At 36.3% G+C, this 17,965-nt stretch overlaps 1 protein-coding gene across 4 annotated transcripts in view; it reads right to left on the bottom strand.

Moving 5' to 3' along the window:
- Nucleotides 1–17,965, bottom strand: part of LNX2 (ligand of numb-protein X 2) — an 85,397-nt gene that overhangs the window by 57,810 nt on the left and 9,622 nt on the right. The window contains exon 1 of one of the 4 annotated variants that reach the window (XM_045797052.2): nucleotides 6,240–6,706. The exons of the other annotated variants lie outside the window; for them this stretch is intronic. The gene's annotated coding sequence lies outside the window, so the exon portion shown is untranslated. Of the gene's footprint in view, nucleotides 1–6,239; nucleotides 6,707–17,965 lie in introns of those variants that run through there. 4 annotated transcript variants of the gene reach the window in all.

Here is a 17,965-nt window from a genome sequence, read left to right as displayed (position 1 = left end):
AAAAAATGTTCAAAATCATTAGCCATCAAGGAAATTCAAATCAAAACCACACTGAGATACCACCTTACGCCAGTTAGAATGGCAAAAATAGACAAGGCAAGAAACAACAATTGTTGGAGAGGATGTGGAGAAAGGGGATCCCTCCTACATTGTTGGTGGGAATGCAAGTTGGTACAGCCACTCTGGAAAACCGTGTGGAGGTCCCTTAAAAAGTTAAAAATTGAGCTACCCTATGATCCAGCCATTGCACTACTGGGTGTTTACCCCAAAGATACAGACGTAGTGAAGAGAAGGGCCATATGCACCCCAATATTCATAGCAGCAATGTCCACAATAGCTAAATCGTGGAAGGAGCCGAGATGCCCTGCAACAGATGACTGGATTAAGAAGTTGTGGTCCATATATACAATGGAATATTACTCAGCAATCAGAAAGAATGAGTTCTCAACATTTGTTACAACATGGACGGCACTGGAGGAGATAATGCTTAGTAAAATAAGTCAAGCAGAGAAAGACAACTATCAAATGATTTCTCTCATCTATGGAACATAAGAACTAGAATGATCAGTAGGGGAAGAAAGGGATAAAGAAAGGGGGGGGTAATCAGAAGGGGGAATGAAACATGAGAGACTATGGACTATGAGAAACAAACTGAGGGCTACAGAGGGGAGGGGAGTGGGGGAATGGGATAGACCGGTGATGGGTAGTAAGGAGGGCACATATTGCATGGTGCACTGGGTGTTATACACAACTAATGAATCATCGAGCCTTGCATCAAAAACCGGGGATGTACTGTATGGTGACTAACATAATATAATAAAAAATCATTATTAAAATAAAAAAAAAAAAAGAATTGCATGGCCATAGATACGATACTGTAGCCTTTAATGTAATTTTTAATTACTTTAATTACATTAGTCTTTAATGTATTAAATTGCACCCCGTAAGTATTTACTGAGTGCCCAGTATGTGCTAGGCTGGGAACTAGGCGAATAAAATTGAGGATCTAATCCACAATTCTATTAATTGAACACATTTATGTCTCCATTTTCGACCTGTATATTTCACTACAGTTTTTAAGAGGACAAATTTGATCAAAATTGGAAATAACAAAAGAAAAATTCATTTTAATTTGTGGCTCTTGGCAGATAAAATGTTTTAATGTACATTCTCTTCATTTTAATTTATTTCACTGGAATGTGAAAAGCAGATAGAGGCACACATTAAATGCCCAGAAAAGGAAATCTTTTGGCTTAGAGAACAATCTTAAAGCAGGTCAGAAATCCATTACACAAAAATAAATATTTTCAATTAAATATGACATATAATTATTTGTACTTATAAATTATGAGGATGTTTCTTAATCTACATGAATACTGAAGTACCTAGTTCACAGAGTTTACAGATTCATTATTCAGCTAGATGAACTTTATTTCTAAAAACAAATTCTAATAGAAAAGATGGTAAAAAGGAAAGGACCCACTGGAGGGGCATTAAACTTAGAGGTGGGGTCAGCCCTTAGATCAATGCTATGCCATAAATTTTATTTTCTTAATCTTTTCTTCCATCTATGTTCTTCCTTTTCCCTATTTCAATACTACATTCTCTACCTTTACCTGTCTTTTCTTTTTTAAACAAAATCTAAGGAAATAAATTGCAATAAATTCGTTTATATATGACATGAAAATTAATATACTACCTTGCTCTAAGGACATTTCTATATAACAGAAGACAAAATGAAATGTTAAAGGAACAAATCTTTAATTAATTTAAGATACTTCCAGGGAAGGATAGCTGAGGGGAGCTGACTTAACAAGGAGATTTTCCTTTACCCCCAGTATCATAATACATGGATAGATGCCTGCTGGCATGAGAGTCTCTTAAAGAGGGATTCAGACGCTCCTCCCCTAAATACACATTTTTCCCTCCAAACTGATCAGGCTTCCTGCCAGCCTTCCTGTTTTTTCCATTATCGACAGTAAAACTCTCTATCCTGAGATAGATTATTGCTAGAGGGAAATGATGTGAATAGGTCTGCATGTTGCGGGAGAGGACCTATGGCAGCAAGTCTGGTACAGGTGAGGAGGTATGGCAATAACGTAGGAAGGCAAAACAGGAAGTTTCTGCAATGGTCAAGATGAATGGTAATGAGAACTTGAACTAATGTAATGAGTAAGGACAGTCAAACGAGGGGTGGATGTGAGCAACACTGTAAAATGTTCAAATAATTAAAAGAAAGAAACAAGAGGGCAAGGGGTCAGCATATCAAAACCAGCACAGATATATCAAAGAAAAAGGAGCTGTAAGTGTACTTTCTCATATTTCCCACCAAAATACAACCACATTCCCTATAATTCAAGATTAGTTTCTCAATCATAAATATAAGAATTTCCTGATATTTCCTAAAGCCCAAATTTAATGACCCATTTACTATTGTACTCTGTGATTTATCTTGTCGACAAACAAAATGTCTTGCAAGATTTACAAAAAATACCCATCGTCTGGAGGAGTTTAGTCTCAGGCTCTACCCTTCCGCTTTGAAGAAGAAAGTCACTGAGCTAGATAATCAGCAAAACTTCCAGCTCAAACATGCCAGTGCGGCACTGGGCAGGGGATGGAGGGAGTCTGGAGGAAGGAAGTCTCACCCCCGTTTAAAAGTAAAACACAAAACAGCTATGGTCAACACCTATGGCCCATCCTGTCTGAAATATCGATGCCCAGCAAGCTAAGGAAAAACATAGAGTAGCCAGAAAATGATTGAGATGCAGGCAACTAAAATGAGAACAAGTGAAAAGAACAAGACCACAGGGAGAGGACAAAATATAGGATTTTTGTTGTTAGACAAGGGCTGGCCATAGGACTGATGCCTCGAGGAGACAAAGAGTGTAAATTAAACAGGGATTAACTCGTGAGAGCAATTTTAACATATGAAAGGAATGACTGAGGAGAGAATTGTAACAGCTGATATTTACTGAGTGCTTACTATGTGTCAGGCATGGTATTAACTGAGATGAGGAATTAACAGATTGCATCCTCATGAGTTTGATATCATCTTTAGCAGCAGCAACCTCATTTTTCAGATGAGGAAGCTGAAAGTAAGAAACATTAAGTAACTTGCCCAAGATGCCAAAGCTAGTAACTAACTGAACATGATTCAAATTAGGCAGCCTCATTCCAGAGCTATAATTTTGTAAGTCATACACTTAAATACGTAGATGTTTGCACAAGCCAAAATATGCACAAACTCATATGTTCATATTAATAAATGGATGATAGACCCGTAGGGAAATTACTTACCTTCTGTTGTTAACATTGTAGAGGCTAACTTTCAGAAGAAAATAGATATTTCTATTTGTATATAAAGGCCAAAATACTAGAGAAACCTCATATTTTTAGACTCAAGGGAATTTCCAGCAATTTTGCTTTTTCATTTTTATTTTTACTATGATAAAATGGGGCCTTCAAAATCAACATTCTTTTTTACATTCACAAAATCCAAATAACTTTTTGCTTCTGCATTCAGATACCAAAATCAATTTGAATGAACACAAAACTATATAGCATCTCAATTTCTGAGCTGTCCATCAATCTGTAAAAGCTTCTTGGAAAACATTCACTTATATTTGCCATGGGGCATAAAATTTTTACAAAGTTCTGAATGTAACCTTCATATATAAAAGGGTATATAAAGAAATGTTTTAATCATGCTTATAGCTTTCTTCCTGGGCCTTTAAGTATAAAAGGAAATTTTATGTTTCTTCATTGCAACAATGCTGTCACCCAAGGCCATCTACTACTACCTCATAAATTAATGTCTCAAGATCTGGAATCCCACCTGTTTTTTCTTGTCAGTGGCTCCGAGTTACAGAAGTAATTTTGGATATAAATGTCTCTATCTCTACTAGCATCCTCAATGCAATCTGAACTTACTTTTTTTCCCAAAGATTTTATTTATTTGAGAGAGAGAGGGAGAGAGAGCGCACACACACACAAGTGGGCGGAAGGGCAGAGGGAGAAACAGACTCCCTGCTGACTCAGGGCCTGATCCCAGCACCCTGGGATTATGACCTGAGCCAAAGACAGACGTTTAACTGACTAAGCCACCTAGGCACCCCGACAGTCTTAACTTAGCATTCCTAATAAGAGAGGTTCACTTATGTTACAGATAATATAATTATGTTCCAACTATGTAAAGGTTTATTAGTAATACTTATTAACAAAGCATTCATTAGGAAAGAAAATCAGTGAAAGACAGTAGAATGAAAACAAACAACAAAGTTATCTAGCAGAAACAAAACAGCATTCATGCTTTACCATGTCCTAGAGCTCTGCAACAAACTATTTTAATGGAAAGGAAGAACTTCAAAAGAGTACTGGAAAAAAGTGAACATTTAACAACTCCCCCTCAAATTAAATTTTTATACTTTGGTTCTCAAACTCAAGAAACCTCTATCTAAAAATTTAAATTTCTGTGTCTTGGTTAACAATGGCAGCAGCAAATATCACCTACAGAATATTACAGTAACCCCAACAATCTTCGTTGCTATTTCCATGGAAACAGTTCAAATTAAGAAAACCGAACAGTAAAACATAATGTATTTAAAAAAACAAAACACTTTATTTTGTTTTTCCCTATCGGTTAACTAACATGGCATACAACAGGTACATAAACTAAGCACTAGAAAGTTCATGATTCATTCAACAAACATTTGCTAGTCATGCTGCGTGCCAGGCACTGTGGTAGGGGAGAGGGTTACTGTGGAGAGCTAAACAGACAGTCCTTGCCCTCACAGGTCTTAACCTAGTACAAAGGTCTTAACTAACCAGTGACACAAATATATATAAAACAATAAAAGTACATGATACATCTTTAGAAGAGCCTAACAAGGAAGTTCAAAATAAAGCTTCCCTGAGAATGTGATGTTCTAGCTGATACTTGAGGAAGGTCAACTGAAAAGTCCTCAGAGAGCATGAGGAAAAGCTGGGAAGTCTGCCGGGGTGAGAGTAATTCACAAGGCACTAGGGACAATGCTAAGGATTTGGATGTTTGTTCTACAAACAAAAAGAAGATATTGAAGGCTTCTAAGAAGGACAATGACGAGATGAGATCTGTAATTTCAAAAACTTATTCTGGATATATTGTGAAACAAGAACTAAGGGGAAGTTTGAAAGAATGGAGGGAGTCCAGTTAAAAAATCATGAGAGTAATCGAAGAGAAAAAAGCGAACTTGCATTAGGAGGCTAGCAGTATAGAGGGAGAAGGATTATCAGGCAGATGAGGACTGAAGAGACTCCCACATTATATTTTATACCTACTAGATAAGGAGCCACACAAGGAAAACTAACTGGGGTGAGGTGGCATCCTTCACAGCATGGTAAAACAAAATACATACCTGGTTGTCTCAAAGACACCATAACAGACCCCAAATCAAACCCAAGATCATTCCTGCCACAATCTGGTCCTCCACTGGAGAATGGGCTCACTAGTGCTCATAAGGCACATAAGCCAGAAAGGCAGAAGTAACCTTTTATACTGCCCTCTCCCTTACCACCCACACCCAACCCAGTATAAAGTCCTACCAATTTTACTCTGCATAATTCTGCTCTGACTGCACTCTCCAACTTTTATTTCTTACCCCAGTCCTCATCGATTTCACCTCTCTATTCCACACTCTACTAAAGTGTCATGCCCTGTTTTGACCTTTGCAAATGTTCCATCTGCCTGTGATATGTAATACTCTTTCCCACTATCCTCTCCTAGATAACTCCTTATTTTTTAAAACGTGATGTCTTAAAAAAAAAAAAGTTCCATATGGCACCCAAGACTAGGACAGATCCCCTATTACCTGGTCTTCTAACACCCTTGTGTTCCCTCTTAGTACAGTAATTATTTATCTGTATGATTACTTAATATGTCTCCCCCACCAGAACGAAGCTCTGTGAGGGCTGGGCCCATGTTCTTAGCATGATCAATATTTTTTAAATCAACCATTAATTCAAAATTACTGATAAATTGCCCAGGAAATATAAAGGAGACAAAGAATTTAGGCTAGGTTCTCATATCTATATGAGAATGTAAAGTGTATTTAACAGGAGTAAGAGTCTTTTCCCTCAAAGAACTTCCAATCTAACCAGCAGACAACCATTATTCAAGCAAAATACACATACGTAGTAGAGACATATAAGCCTACCTGCAGGATCATTCACTATGTAGAGAAGCCCTAAGCAACACTACTTACAGATACAAATTGAATGAGCATCTCTGAAGGATTCTTCCAGTTGCAAGTAATAGAAAATCTGACTGAAACTGGCTGAAGTAAAAAACAAGTCAGGTGACTGGACTTAGGACTCTCTCCCACTCTGCCTCCCTGGACACACAGGCCTGTATGTACCTGAAGTTGGGAAACTTTTTACCACTCCTTCCCTCTTCCCCATCAATTAAAGAAAAAAACAAAAAGGCATTATATAAGCAACATGCAGTGAACTCCCAGAGAAACTACACAATTTGTAATTATCTAAAGACACTGCCACTCAGTCCCACTTTTTTCTTTTCTTTTTTTTGCGGGGTGGGGGGAGAGCAGAGGGAGAAAGAGAATCCTGAGGAGGCTCCATGCCCAGCGTGGAGCCAGACACGGGTCTCAATCCCACAACCCTGAGATCATGACCAACCCAAAACCAAGAGTCGGAATCTTAACCAACTGAACCACAAAGGTGCCCCCCACCTTTTGTTAAAAAAGGGGGGGGGGCGCCTGGGTGGCTCAGTTGTTAAGCATCTGCATTCGGCTCAGGGCGTGATCCCAGAGTCCTGGGATCGAGCCCCGCATCGGGCTCCCTGCTCCGCTGGGGGCCTGCTTCGTCCTCTCCCACTCCCCCTGCTTGTGTTCCCTCTCTCGCTGGCTGTCTCTCTCACTCTGTCAAATAAATAAAATCTTTTTTAAAAAAAAGGAAAACTGTGACAACTATCCCAAAGAAAGACAACTGTACTAATGAGCTAGAATTACTTCTCTGTATCCTGCCTTCCCAAATAAGGCTATGATTCAGTATAATTAAAAACATAGATAAATATCACCAAAGCAAAGGGAAACAAAATAAAGTTTATATAACAAATCAAGCATGAAAAAACAGATCATAAAAAGTTCCATTATCAATTAACATTTCCCAACAATTTATTATGAAAATTTTCTAAGTTGAATATTTTTTACAGTGAATGCCTATATCTTACAGGTCTACCGTTAACATTTTATATATTTGCTTTATCCCGTATCTACCCATCCTTCCCTCCATCTTAGCCTTGCAGGTACTTCAGAGTGTAATGCAGAAGGCAGCACGCATCTCTCTAAATATTACAGCACGCCTATCAGTAACTGAAGCTTGATATTTGTTTATATTTTTCTTTTGAGGTAAAATTAATATTTGTGCATTGTTTAAAGTGTATATTCATTGAGTTTCTGACAAATGCATACATCTATGTAACACAAACCTCTATTAAGATACAGAACATAATCATCACCCCAGAAAGTTCCCTTGTGTTCCTTCCTAACCACTGCCCTGATTTTTTTTACCATAATAGATTAGTTTCGCTTATTCTAGAATATCATATAAATGGGAACATAGAGTATCGACGCTATTGTGTAAGGCTTCTTTTACTCAGCACTCAAGTTGTGGTATATATTAGCGGTCTGTTTCTTTTCATCCCTCAGCAGTATCCCAGTTCATAATGTTGCTTATTGGAGGACAACTGGGCTGTTTCCAGCTTTTGGTGATTATGAATAAAAAGCTTCTGTGAATATTCTTGTACAAATCTTTCTATGAGCATATGTTTGGGTAAATACCTGAGAGTGGAAGGCTTGGGCCACAAGATAGGTATATGCTTGGTTTTATTTAAACACACAGTGGGGTGCCTGGGTGGGTGGCTCGCTCGGCCGGCTGAGTGTCGACTCTTGGTTTTGGCTCAGGTCATGATCTCCCGGTAATGGTAATGGGATGGACCCTGGTGTTGGGCTCTGTGCTCAGCACGGAGTTTGCTTCAGATTTGCTCTCCCTCTCACTCTCTCTCAAATAAATAAATAAATAAATATTTTTAAAAAATAAAATACACACACACACACACACAAACTGCCAGATCTTTCCCAAAGTGGTCGTACTATTTTAGGCTCCCATCAAGAATATACAAGTGGTCCCTCCATATCCTTGCCAATATTTGATACTGTCAGCCTTTTTAGTGTTAGCCATTGTGTTGTATGTGATTAGTTAACACTTTACTTTAGAGCTGCAATTATTTACGAGATTATTATAGCACAAAAATAACTGAGAGGTACCTAAAATATAGGACAATATTAAGAAAAATAATATTATAAATTGCACGCAGAACTTTTATATAAATCTTCTCCCATTTTCTAGAGTTACATGATTGAAAGCACACTTTCTTTTATAAATTTTACTTTAATTTTAATGTATTTTTTATTTTAATTCTAGTACAGTTAACATACAGTGTTACATTAGCTTTAGGTGTACAATATAATGATTCAACAATTCTATACATTACTCAGTGCTCATTGTGATAGTGTACTCTTTTTTTTTTTCTTAAAGATTTTATTTATTTATTTGACAGAGAGACAGCCAGCGAGAGAGGGAACACAAGCAGGGGGAGTGGGAGAGGGAGAAGCAGGCTCCCAGTGGAGCAGGGAGCCCGACGCGGGGCTCGATCCCAGAACGCTGGGACCATGACCTGAGCCGAATGCAGATGCTTAACGACTGAGCCACCCAGGTGCCCCGATAGTCAGATGCTTAACGACTGAGCCACCCAGGCGCCCCAATAGTGTACTCTTAATTCCCTTCACGTATTTCACCCATTCCTCTACCCACCTCTCCTTTAGTAACCATGAGTTTGTTCTCTAAGAGTCTGTTTTTCAGTTTGTCTCTTTTTTTCTGTTTTGTTTCTTAAATTCCACATGTGTGAAATCATATATTTGTCTTTCTCTGACATATTTCACTTAGCATTATATCCTTTAGATTCATACACGTTGTTGCAAATTATAAGATTTTTGTTCTTTCTCATGGCTAATATTCCATCATGTGTACACACACACACACACACACACACACTCTACATCTTCTTTAGCCATTCATCTATCGATGGACACTTGGGCTGCTTCCATAATTTGACCATTATAAATAATGCTGCAATAAACATAGGAGTCTATGTATCTTTTCAAATTAGTGTTTTTGAATTCTTTGGGTAAATACTCACTAGGAAATATACTTCCATTTAGTTGTCTTAGGAAACGATTATGCTGTTATATATTAGAACTTTTACTTAGGAAACTAGGTGTCAAAATACTAACTTTTCTTTCTGTTCATCTCTTACTACTTAGTAACTTCAACAATTCATGGCTCACCTAACAATCCATAATTCAGGATTAATAATATGAATTGAAACACGTTTGTTGAACAGAATATTGCCAAAGTCTCCCTTTAACACATAACTCCTGTCTTCTATTAGCAAAAGAATGTCTTCACCTTTCCCAACATAATTCCATTTTGGAATTGTAGTTAATATCTTTCAATTAAGTTCTAGGGTGACAAGAATACCGTCTTATGCCACCCTTTAAAATAAAAACAAAACACACCTTAGTACAACTGCATATTCTGAATTAGCTCGTAAAAGCAGCATGACTATCCTAGAAGCAAGAGCAAATCATTACTTGGATATATCATCGCCATTTCCCATAGGGCATGCCTACGTAAGTGGTGCCACTACAGAACGCAGCACGTGATGATCCCAGTCGGTAAACTGCCATCCATCTGCTGATGACAAAGAGATACTAACAAGAGCAGCTTGTGGAATCCACTAGCAGTGCTTGAACAAGTAACCAGCTTCAGAAACGGCCAGGTTTCTCTTTTTATGCACTACATATATACAAAGCAGCAGCCAGGGCCGACCCAGCTATTTTTTATTTTCCTTCTACACAAATGCCAGCAATGGGGCACAAAGTTTTAAGAAATGCTTCCTGACTAGCTTAATGTCACTACACCAAATAGGGGTAAATAAGCTTTTGTTCAGTGAAAGAAAATGACTACAACTCAAGTATCCTTCCACCAGAAACTAGATGTCCAACTGCAATTTTATTACACATATATCTTATTAGTACCACTCTGCAAAGCAGATTTGTTTCTCTTATGTTTTCTGAAATGTTTTCCTTACTAAAAAAAATACATATTTATATAAAAAGAAAAAAACCTCACAGCACACAGTGAACATATTTTTGGCATGCTCTGCTATGGTACAGGCAAGGAGAGCAAGCATGGCCAGGGGAGCCACACACGGGGCAAAGTCAACTGCACACACAGTACAAATGCTCTTCAGCTAATGACTACTCTGCAAGGCCTCCCAAAACTGAATGTGTTCTGCAAAACGAATTGTTTTCTCAACTTTGGTCTTTCTGCTCTTTATTATTTCAACAGTTGTAATCTGTATGACTACAAAAAGTATGCATATAATAGTGCTGAAAATGAAGGATATCTCCCTCACTTTAAATGAAACCTTTACTATATAGGCTGAGGCACTTTCAAGGAAACAGTGGGTAAAGAATAAGAAACAAGTGGGTAAGGAGGAATCAGGGGATGTCTTTGGAGACTATGAAAGATTATCATCAATCTCACCATAAGCTTCACTGCAGATTAGGAAAACTGTCCAACAATTATAAATGGGGACAAGAACAGACAGGTATATACCTGGTAGAAGGGATTACACATCATATTCTTCTTACTCTTGTCTGTTTTCCAGATTTTCTATCAATATCTATTATCTAGTGTTCTACAATTTAGGTATTTTAATAATATAAAAGCAAAAACTCTATTATTCCACAAATAAAACTTAAAAAAAAAAAAAGAAAAAGAAAACCTAACACTCCAAGGGTCACCATGAAGAACATTTAAGCTATGAAAATGTTACTCTTTTTTATAGTGACCCATTTTCTTATGCTTGCACCTAAACTGTCACTTTTTAAATCAAATTTTAATGCAGGGGTGGGGGGGGTACAATTCCTTGTCCAAAAACACCATACAAAATAAATACACAAACTATGCAGGTAAATATCTCACTAAGTAACTATCTTTACGAGAAAGATTTGATTAAAGAACATAAAATCAGAGTCCTTCCTGATAGCTCATTACAAAAGTCAAGGTAAATATACTTTTTAGGTGCCAATCTTTGCAAAGAAGCAATTACTATCTCCCAAAAAACCAAAAGTCCAGGACCAGATGGTATCACTGATAAATTCTACAGAACATTTGAAGAAAAATTAATACCAATCTCCTCAACTCTTCCAAAGAACAGAAGAGGATGGAACACTTCCAAACTCATTTTATGAGGCCAGTATTACCCTGATACCAAAACCAGACAAGGACACCACAAGAACAGAAAATTAGAGGACAATATCCCCAATAAACATAGATGCAAAAATCCTCAGCAAAACACTAGCAAACCAAATTAAACAACGTGTTAAGAAAATTATACATCATAATCAAATGGGATTTATTCCAGGTATGTGAGGGTGGTTCAACACCACAAATCAATGTGATAGACCATACAAACAAAATGAAGGGTAAAAATCACCTGATCATCTCAACAGACACAGAAAACGCATGTGACAAAATTCAATATCCATTTATGATAAAAACTCTCTCAACAAAGGGGATATAGAGAGAAGGTACCTCAATATAATAAAGGCCATACATGACAAGTCCACAGCTAACATTACACTCAACAATGAAAAGCTGAAAGTTTTTTCCTCTCAAATCAGAAACAAAACAAAGATGCCTATTATTGCCACTTTTATCCAACATAGTATTGAAGTCCTGGCGAGAGCAATTAGGTGAGAAAAAAAAAAAGGTGCCCAAGTTGGAAGTGACACTAAATGCAGATGACATGATATTTTACAGATAAAACCTTAAAGACTCCACCAGAAAACTGTTAGAATAAGCAAAATCAATAAAGTGACAGGATATAAAATCAATATACAAAAATCTGTTTTGTTTCTATATACTAATAACAAACTATCAAGGAGACATTAAAAAAACAATCTCATTTATAGTTGTATCAGAAAAAATAAAATACCTAGGAATAATTTCAACCAAGGAGATGAAAGCCCAGATACAACTAAAATTATAAGAAATTGATGAAACAAACACACAAATGAAAAAATATTCAATGCTTGTAGATTAGAAGAATATTGTTAAAATGACCATACCACCCAAACCAACATACAGATTCAATGTAATCCCTATTGAAATTCCAATGCCATTTTTTCACAGAAATAGAACAAACTATCCTAAAATTTGTAACCACAAAAAATCCTGAACAGCCACGGCAATCTTGAGAAAGAAGGAAAAAGCTGGAGGCATCACACTTTCTGATTTTAAACTACATTACAAGACTACAGTAATCAAAACAGTACAGTACTGCCATGAAAACAGACAGGTAGATGAATAGAACAAAATAGGGGGCCCAGAAATAAACCCACGCATATATGGTCAATTACTTTATGACAAAGGAGCCAAATATATATAATGGGGAAAGGACAGTCTTTTCAATAAATTCTGTTAGGAAAACTAGACAGCCAAATGCAAAAGAATGCAAATGAACAGTGCACTGTCTTACGGCATACACAAAAATTAACTCAAAATGAATTAAAGACTAGAACATAACAACTGAAATTTTACAACTCTTAGAAGAAAACGTATGTGGTAAGCTCCCTGACATTTGTCTTGGTGATGATTTTTTGGATCTGACACCAAAAGTAATAGCAACAAAACCAAAAATAAACAAGTGGGACTATATCAAACTAAAAAGCTTCTGCACAGCAAAGGAAACCACCAACAGAATGAAAACATAACCTACAGAATGGGAGAAAATATTTGTAAATCATGTATCTGATAAGCAGTTAATATCTAAAATTAAATAAAGAACTTCTAACAACCCAATAGCAAAAAAACTGATCAAATCTAAAAATGGGCAGAAGATCTGGATAGAAATTTTTCCAAAGATGACATACATATGGCCACAGACACACGAAAAGATGCTCAACATCACTAATCATCAGGGAAATGCAAATAAAAAACACAATGAGACGTCGTTACTTTACACCTGTTGGAATGGCTAGTATCCAAAAGATAAGAAATAACAAGTATTGGCAAGAATGTGGAGAAAAGGGAACCCTTGAGCGCTGTTGGTGGCAATGTAAATTCGTGCAGCCATTGTGGAAAACAATATGGAGGTTCCTCAAAAAATTAAAATAGAAATACCATATGACCCAGCAATTCTACCTCTGGGTATTTATCTGAAGAAAACAAAAACACTAACTCGAAAATATATATGCACCCCATGTTTACTGCAGTATTATTTATGATAGCCAAGGTATGGATCTAAGTATCCATTTAAGGATGAATGGATAAAGAAAATGTGTGTTCATGCACATGGGCGTGCGCACGCGCACACACAGGAATACTATTCAGCCATAAAAAAAAAATGAAATCTTGCCATCTGCAACAATATGGATGGACCCTGAGGGTATTATGCTAAGTGAAATAAGTCAGACAAAGATAAATCCTGTATGATCTCACTTATAAGTCAGCAATCAGCTTTTCTCTTTCAGGCTTTAGAATTAAAACCACGATTTCTGTAAAATCTTTCAACTGCATTATAACAAAATCTTACTGAGTTTCTGTTGAAAAATCATCTCATTATGAGTCCTAGAATAGGACTATGACCTTTTACACTTGAAACCTACACCCCTTCTTTGGTCAACTACATGATTTAACAAAAATGATCTATGAAATGCTCTTCACCAACAAGGAAAAAACTATTATGGTTCTATCAGAACTTTATCTTTACAGAGAAACAACTTAGTAAATAGTAATGGCTTTTAAATCAAACAGGTATGATTTCCAATCATAGGTAACCACTTAACCTTGTCCAAATCGTATATATTATCTCTGAAACTTTCTGAACTCCAGTTCCTTAAACGCAAAGTGGTGACCTCCTGGGATTACTGCCACAATTAATAGCTGAATGAAAACTTAAAGCTTCTAGCAGAGTGACAGCCAGCGTAGTCACTCAAATGGTAGTTATTATAATGACTAGTATTGGCAGTTCTACTATTCTGCCCATTATGTTTCACAGCCAAAGGGAAGGCAGTTTAACATGAAAAAATTGAAGCCTCTAGGGTGATACACTTAAATTACTGAAAACAATTTACTTTTTTGCCCCTTCAGATCAGTATCATACCTAATTGAACTCAAGAAAAAGACCACCTGTCCCCTTCCCCTTTTTAGAATAAAATGGATGCATTCAACACTTCTCAAAATGAAAGCTACTCTTAAGAGTGCCCACTACAAACATTAATACGGTAAAGGTACAACCTGCAGAACTGAGGAACACTGTAAAGTGCACAAGACATTTCTGATTAGCAAACAGATTTGTTCAACAATTCAGCATAATTTGTACTACCATATTCCCTAATAACCAAGCTTTTTAGAGCAAAATTTAAAATGAACTAAACGGATATTCTTCCATGGTTGTACTATATTTGCTAGATCAAAGGAACCTGGTAAAAAAGTTATCATCAAGATGACTAAATTTTTATTATGTTTAGCTATCCCTTTAAAAAAGCATAAACAACAGGGTCATGATTTATAGTTTTTAAAAAAGGTCAGATAATCCTTTTTTCTATAATTGTAACCAGCTGAGAAAACCCCTGCAGGGTAATACGTGTTCTTCAAGAGATAAACACTTTTTTAAGGTAATACAAGTCAGGTGAGAGCAGCAAACAAATTAAAAACTGAATTTCAAAAAGAAGAGCATATTAAAACCAATTTTGAGCTAATTTAAATCAAGGTACAGAACAGTATGTATGTATGTATTTATTATTATTTTTAATCTGAGGGGCTTGAACTCAAGACCCTGAGATTGAGAACTGGGCTGAAATCGAGTCAGAACTTAACAGACTAAGTCATCCAGGCACCCCAAGAACAGTATGTGTTTAAAAACATCTGTCCATATAGATACACACGTGACTTTATATGCACAAAATATGTCTAGAGGGATATACCAAAAACTAACAGTAGTCAACTCTGAAGGAACTGAGTGGCTGAGACACAAGAATGGGAGTGAGGCTTGTTTTCCATAAAATATCTTATTTGTGCACATTGACTTTTTAAAAGTTCATTTATTTATTTTTAAATGATCTCTACTCCCAGTGTAGAGCTCAAACTCATGACCTGAGATTAAGAGTCGCATGCTCTTCCAACTGAGCCCACCGGGCGCCCCTGTGCAGATGCACTTTTATGTGTATGGAAGTATACCATGGCAGGAGCATGTACTAAAGGAAATAAAGTAGAAGTGGAACATAGCCAAGCTTGGCTATGATTATGCACGACTAAAATTAAAAAGCAAAGTAAGCCAACAAGACATCGTCATCAAAAATAACAATATTATGGAGCACTAAAAATGAAGTGTTGTGCCCAAGATGCTTTTTCTTCATTGTCTCATCTCTGTGTTTCAAAAATAAGTAAAACACAAGCCTAAATATTAAGTATTGCATTTCTCTGCAAAGTGAGTACATACCATAAAAATGGGAGAAATGCAGTTACCACATAATAAAAACAGTAAGACTTTTGTTGCAAGACACATACACAGTTTATATACCTGTTCTATTCAAACTCATTGAAACGTCCAGTGTTGTAACACACTTCCAAGAACCCAGTTAACATACAACTGTAATAACCCCCACAAAGATAGGCACATTTGTGTTTTCTTGTATTCACTCCCACTACTGCTGCTTAAGGGAAATCTGCTGTTACATTCTTTGTTTCTAAAAATGCACCACAACATCAACTATGAGTCATGAGTCACACTCCAAATTCTTATGTACCAAAGAAAGCAGGGCACAAAAGTCTTACACATCAATTGTAAAGATGTCTAATCAGCTAAGTTACAAATCAAGAGTTCTTTATAAGGTGACACAGATCATAATTTTTTGAAGAGATATGAGAAACTTGACAATAAAACCACAAATTCCATAAGGATTGATAAAGTCACTTGCCCTTGTTCCTTCCTAATAACTGGTAGGGTTTGTTTTTGTTAACTCAGAACATACGAATAGGAAGTACCGCTGAGATACTGACAGGTACAAACTCAACAAACTCTCAGCTTCACGGGAAGACAAATTATCTGAGAAATGAATGCCTTGCGTCTCCTTTGAATTCCTTCCTACTTTTGCTGTTAGCAACTTCACTAAGAAACCTCCAGGGAAGGATAAGGCAAAGGGCAGGAACCAGAGATGCCACCATTTGTTCTTCTTTGGCACTATTAGTTAAAAGGTTTCCTGGTGAAGAAAACAAACGAATGGCTGAAAGGAAATGTAAGGACCAGCTGCAGGTTTTAGTCACCAGTATAACAGACTATTAAAACCCAACCGTATCATCTTAGTTTCTTCCTGGCATGTCCTTATCCTTTTCATTGATCTGCCTACCTGTTTATTGTTTCTCTCTCCTCCCTGCCCCCACAGCGTGTAAACTCCTTAAGAACAGGGATCCCACTCGTCTTGCTCACTGCTATATTGTTGCCACCTAGAGCAGTGCCTGGCATATAGCAGGCATTCAATAAATAGCCAGCGTGGGGGGGGGGGGGGGATACATAATCATTACTTTACTATCTCAGGCCCTGCACAATCACAAATACGCCGAAATTACTTTTTCACTGGAGACTATTCTTTACCTATAAGGTATAATTACACTAACCACTGCCTTGTAAGATTCTCTCTATGCCTAAGTTTTACTATTTAAATATCATATTTGTATCAAAATATAGTATTTGTAATAAAACTATTACCTGACTAGTCTCAATTTCTGAGAGCAAGAACTTTTATAATTTACTTTCCTACCCCAAGTATCTAGAATGGTACACAAGTACAGAGCAGATATTCAAATATTTCAATAAATGATTTTAAAAGAATTGTAACTGGTAGCATTATTTGCCATTTTCTATTTTCTTTGCATAGTTTAGGATTTCCTAAATTTTCTACACCTAGCATTCCTATAATTAAAAAAAAAAATACAGTGTTAGAAGAAAAAAGGAAACCACTGTACCCTTACACTCCCGTGTTCTTGATAACGTACACAACAAGGCAAATCAAATAGACTTACTGTTCGCCTCCTAGGAGTTACCAGAAAAATATTCTTTAAAAAAGAAATATTAAAAAAATGAATTAGAAACATTATTTTTAAGAACAATTAAGCTTTATCTTCCAGAAATACATCCTTTCATAAACCCTAGTATACTTCATGAGCAATTTCTTTGTTTTTTATTAACAGAACTATTTTCTTCTCAAAAGGTTCATGTAACCAAAGGAGTAATTTTTTATGGAGACATAAGGAATGCTGTACTATGAATAAACATTTTAAGAAATTACTTAATAATCCACTTTGCCTTCTCCAGCACCAAGTTTGATTTATTGCCTCTGGTGAACCCAAACTATCCATAAAGAAAATTCAGTCACACTGTCACATTTAGAAAGACCAAACTACTGAACAACTTCATAACACGTAAACCCTTTACAATAAAAAAAATTAACACAATATACATTAGTTGAAAGTTAATTTTGATGTTTAATAGATTTCATCATCCTTCTGTATCCTGCAAAATGGATTCACTGAAATTTTTAGTCCTTTCTGTAAACAGCTACCATACTATTTTAAAAAATCCAGACTCACAGAATAAATCTTGAAAGCTTTCTTAATGTTATTATATGCCTTTCAAAGGCAGAAAAATCATTCAAATGTGTTGACAAATGTACTCAATATACCAGGAAAAAGAAAAGGTCAGAAACCTAGAAAAATTATTTTTAATTTTTAACAAACTCTGAAATTAGTCTATTGAAGTCTCAATTAATGTATCTCATCTATA

This window comes from Ursus americanus, chromosome 10 (assembly GCF_024610735.1).
Source record: "Ursus americanus isolate L20-20 chromosome 10, mUrsAme1.1.p, whole genome shotgun sequence".
Lineage (NCBI taxonomy): Eukaryota > Metazoa > Chordata > Mammalia > Carnivora > Ursidae > Ursus > Ursus americanus.
Note: the sequence above shows the minus strand (reverse complement) of the source record. Positions and strands in the feature narration are given on the sequence as shown.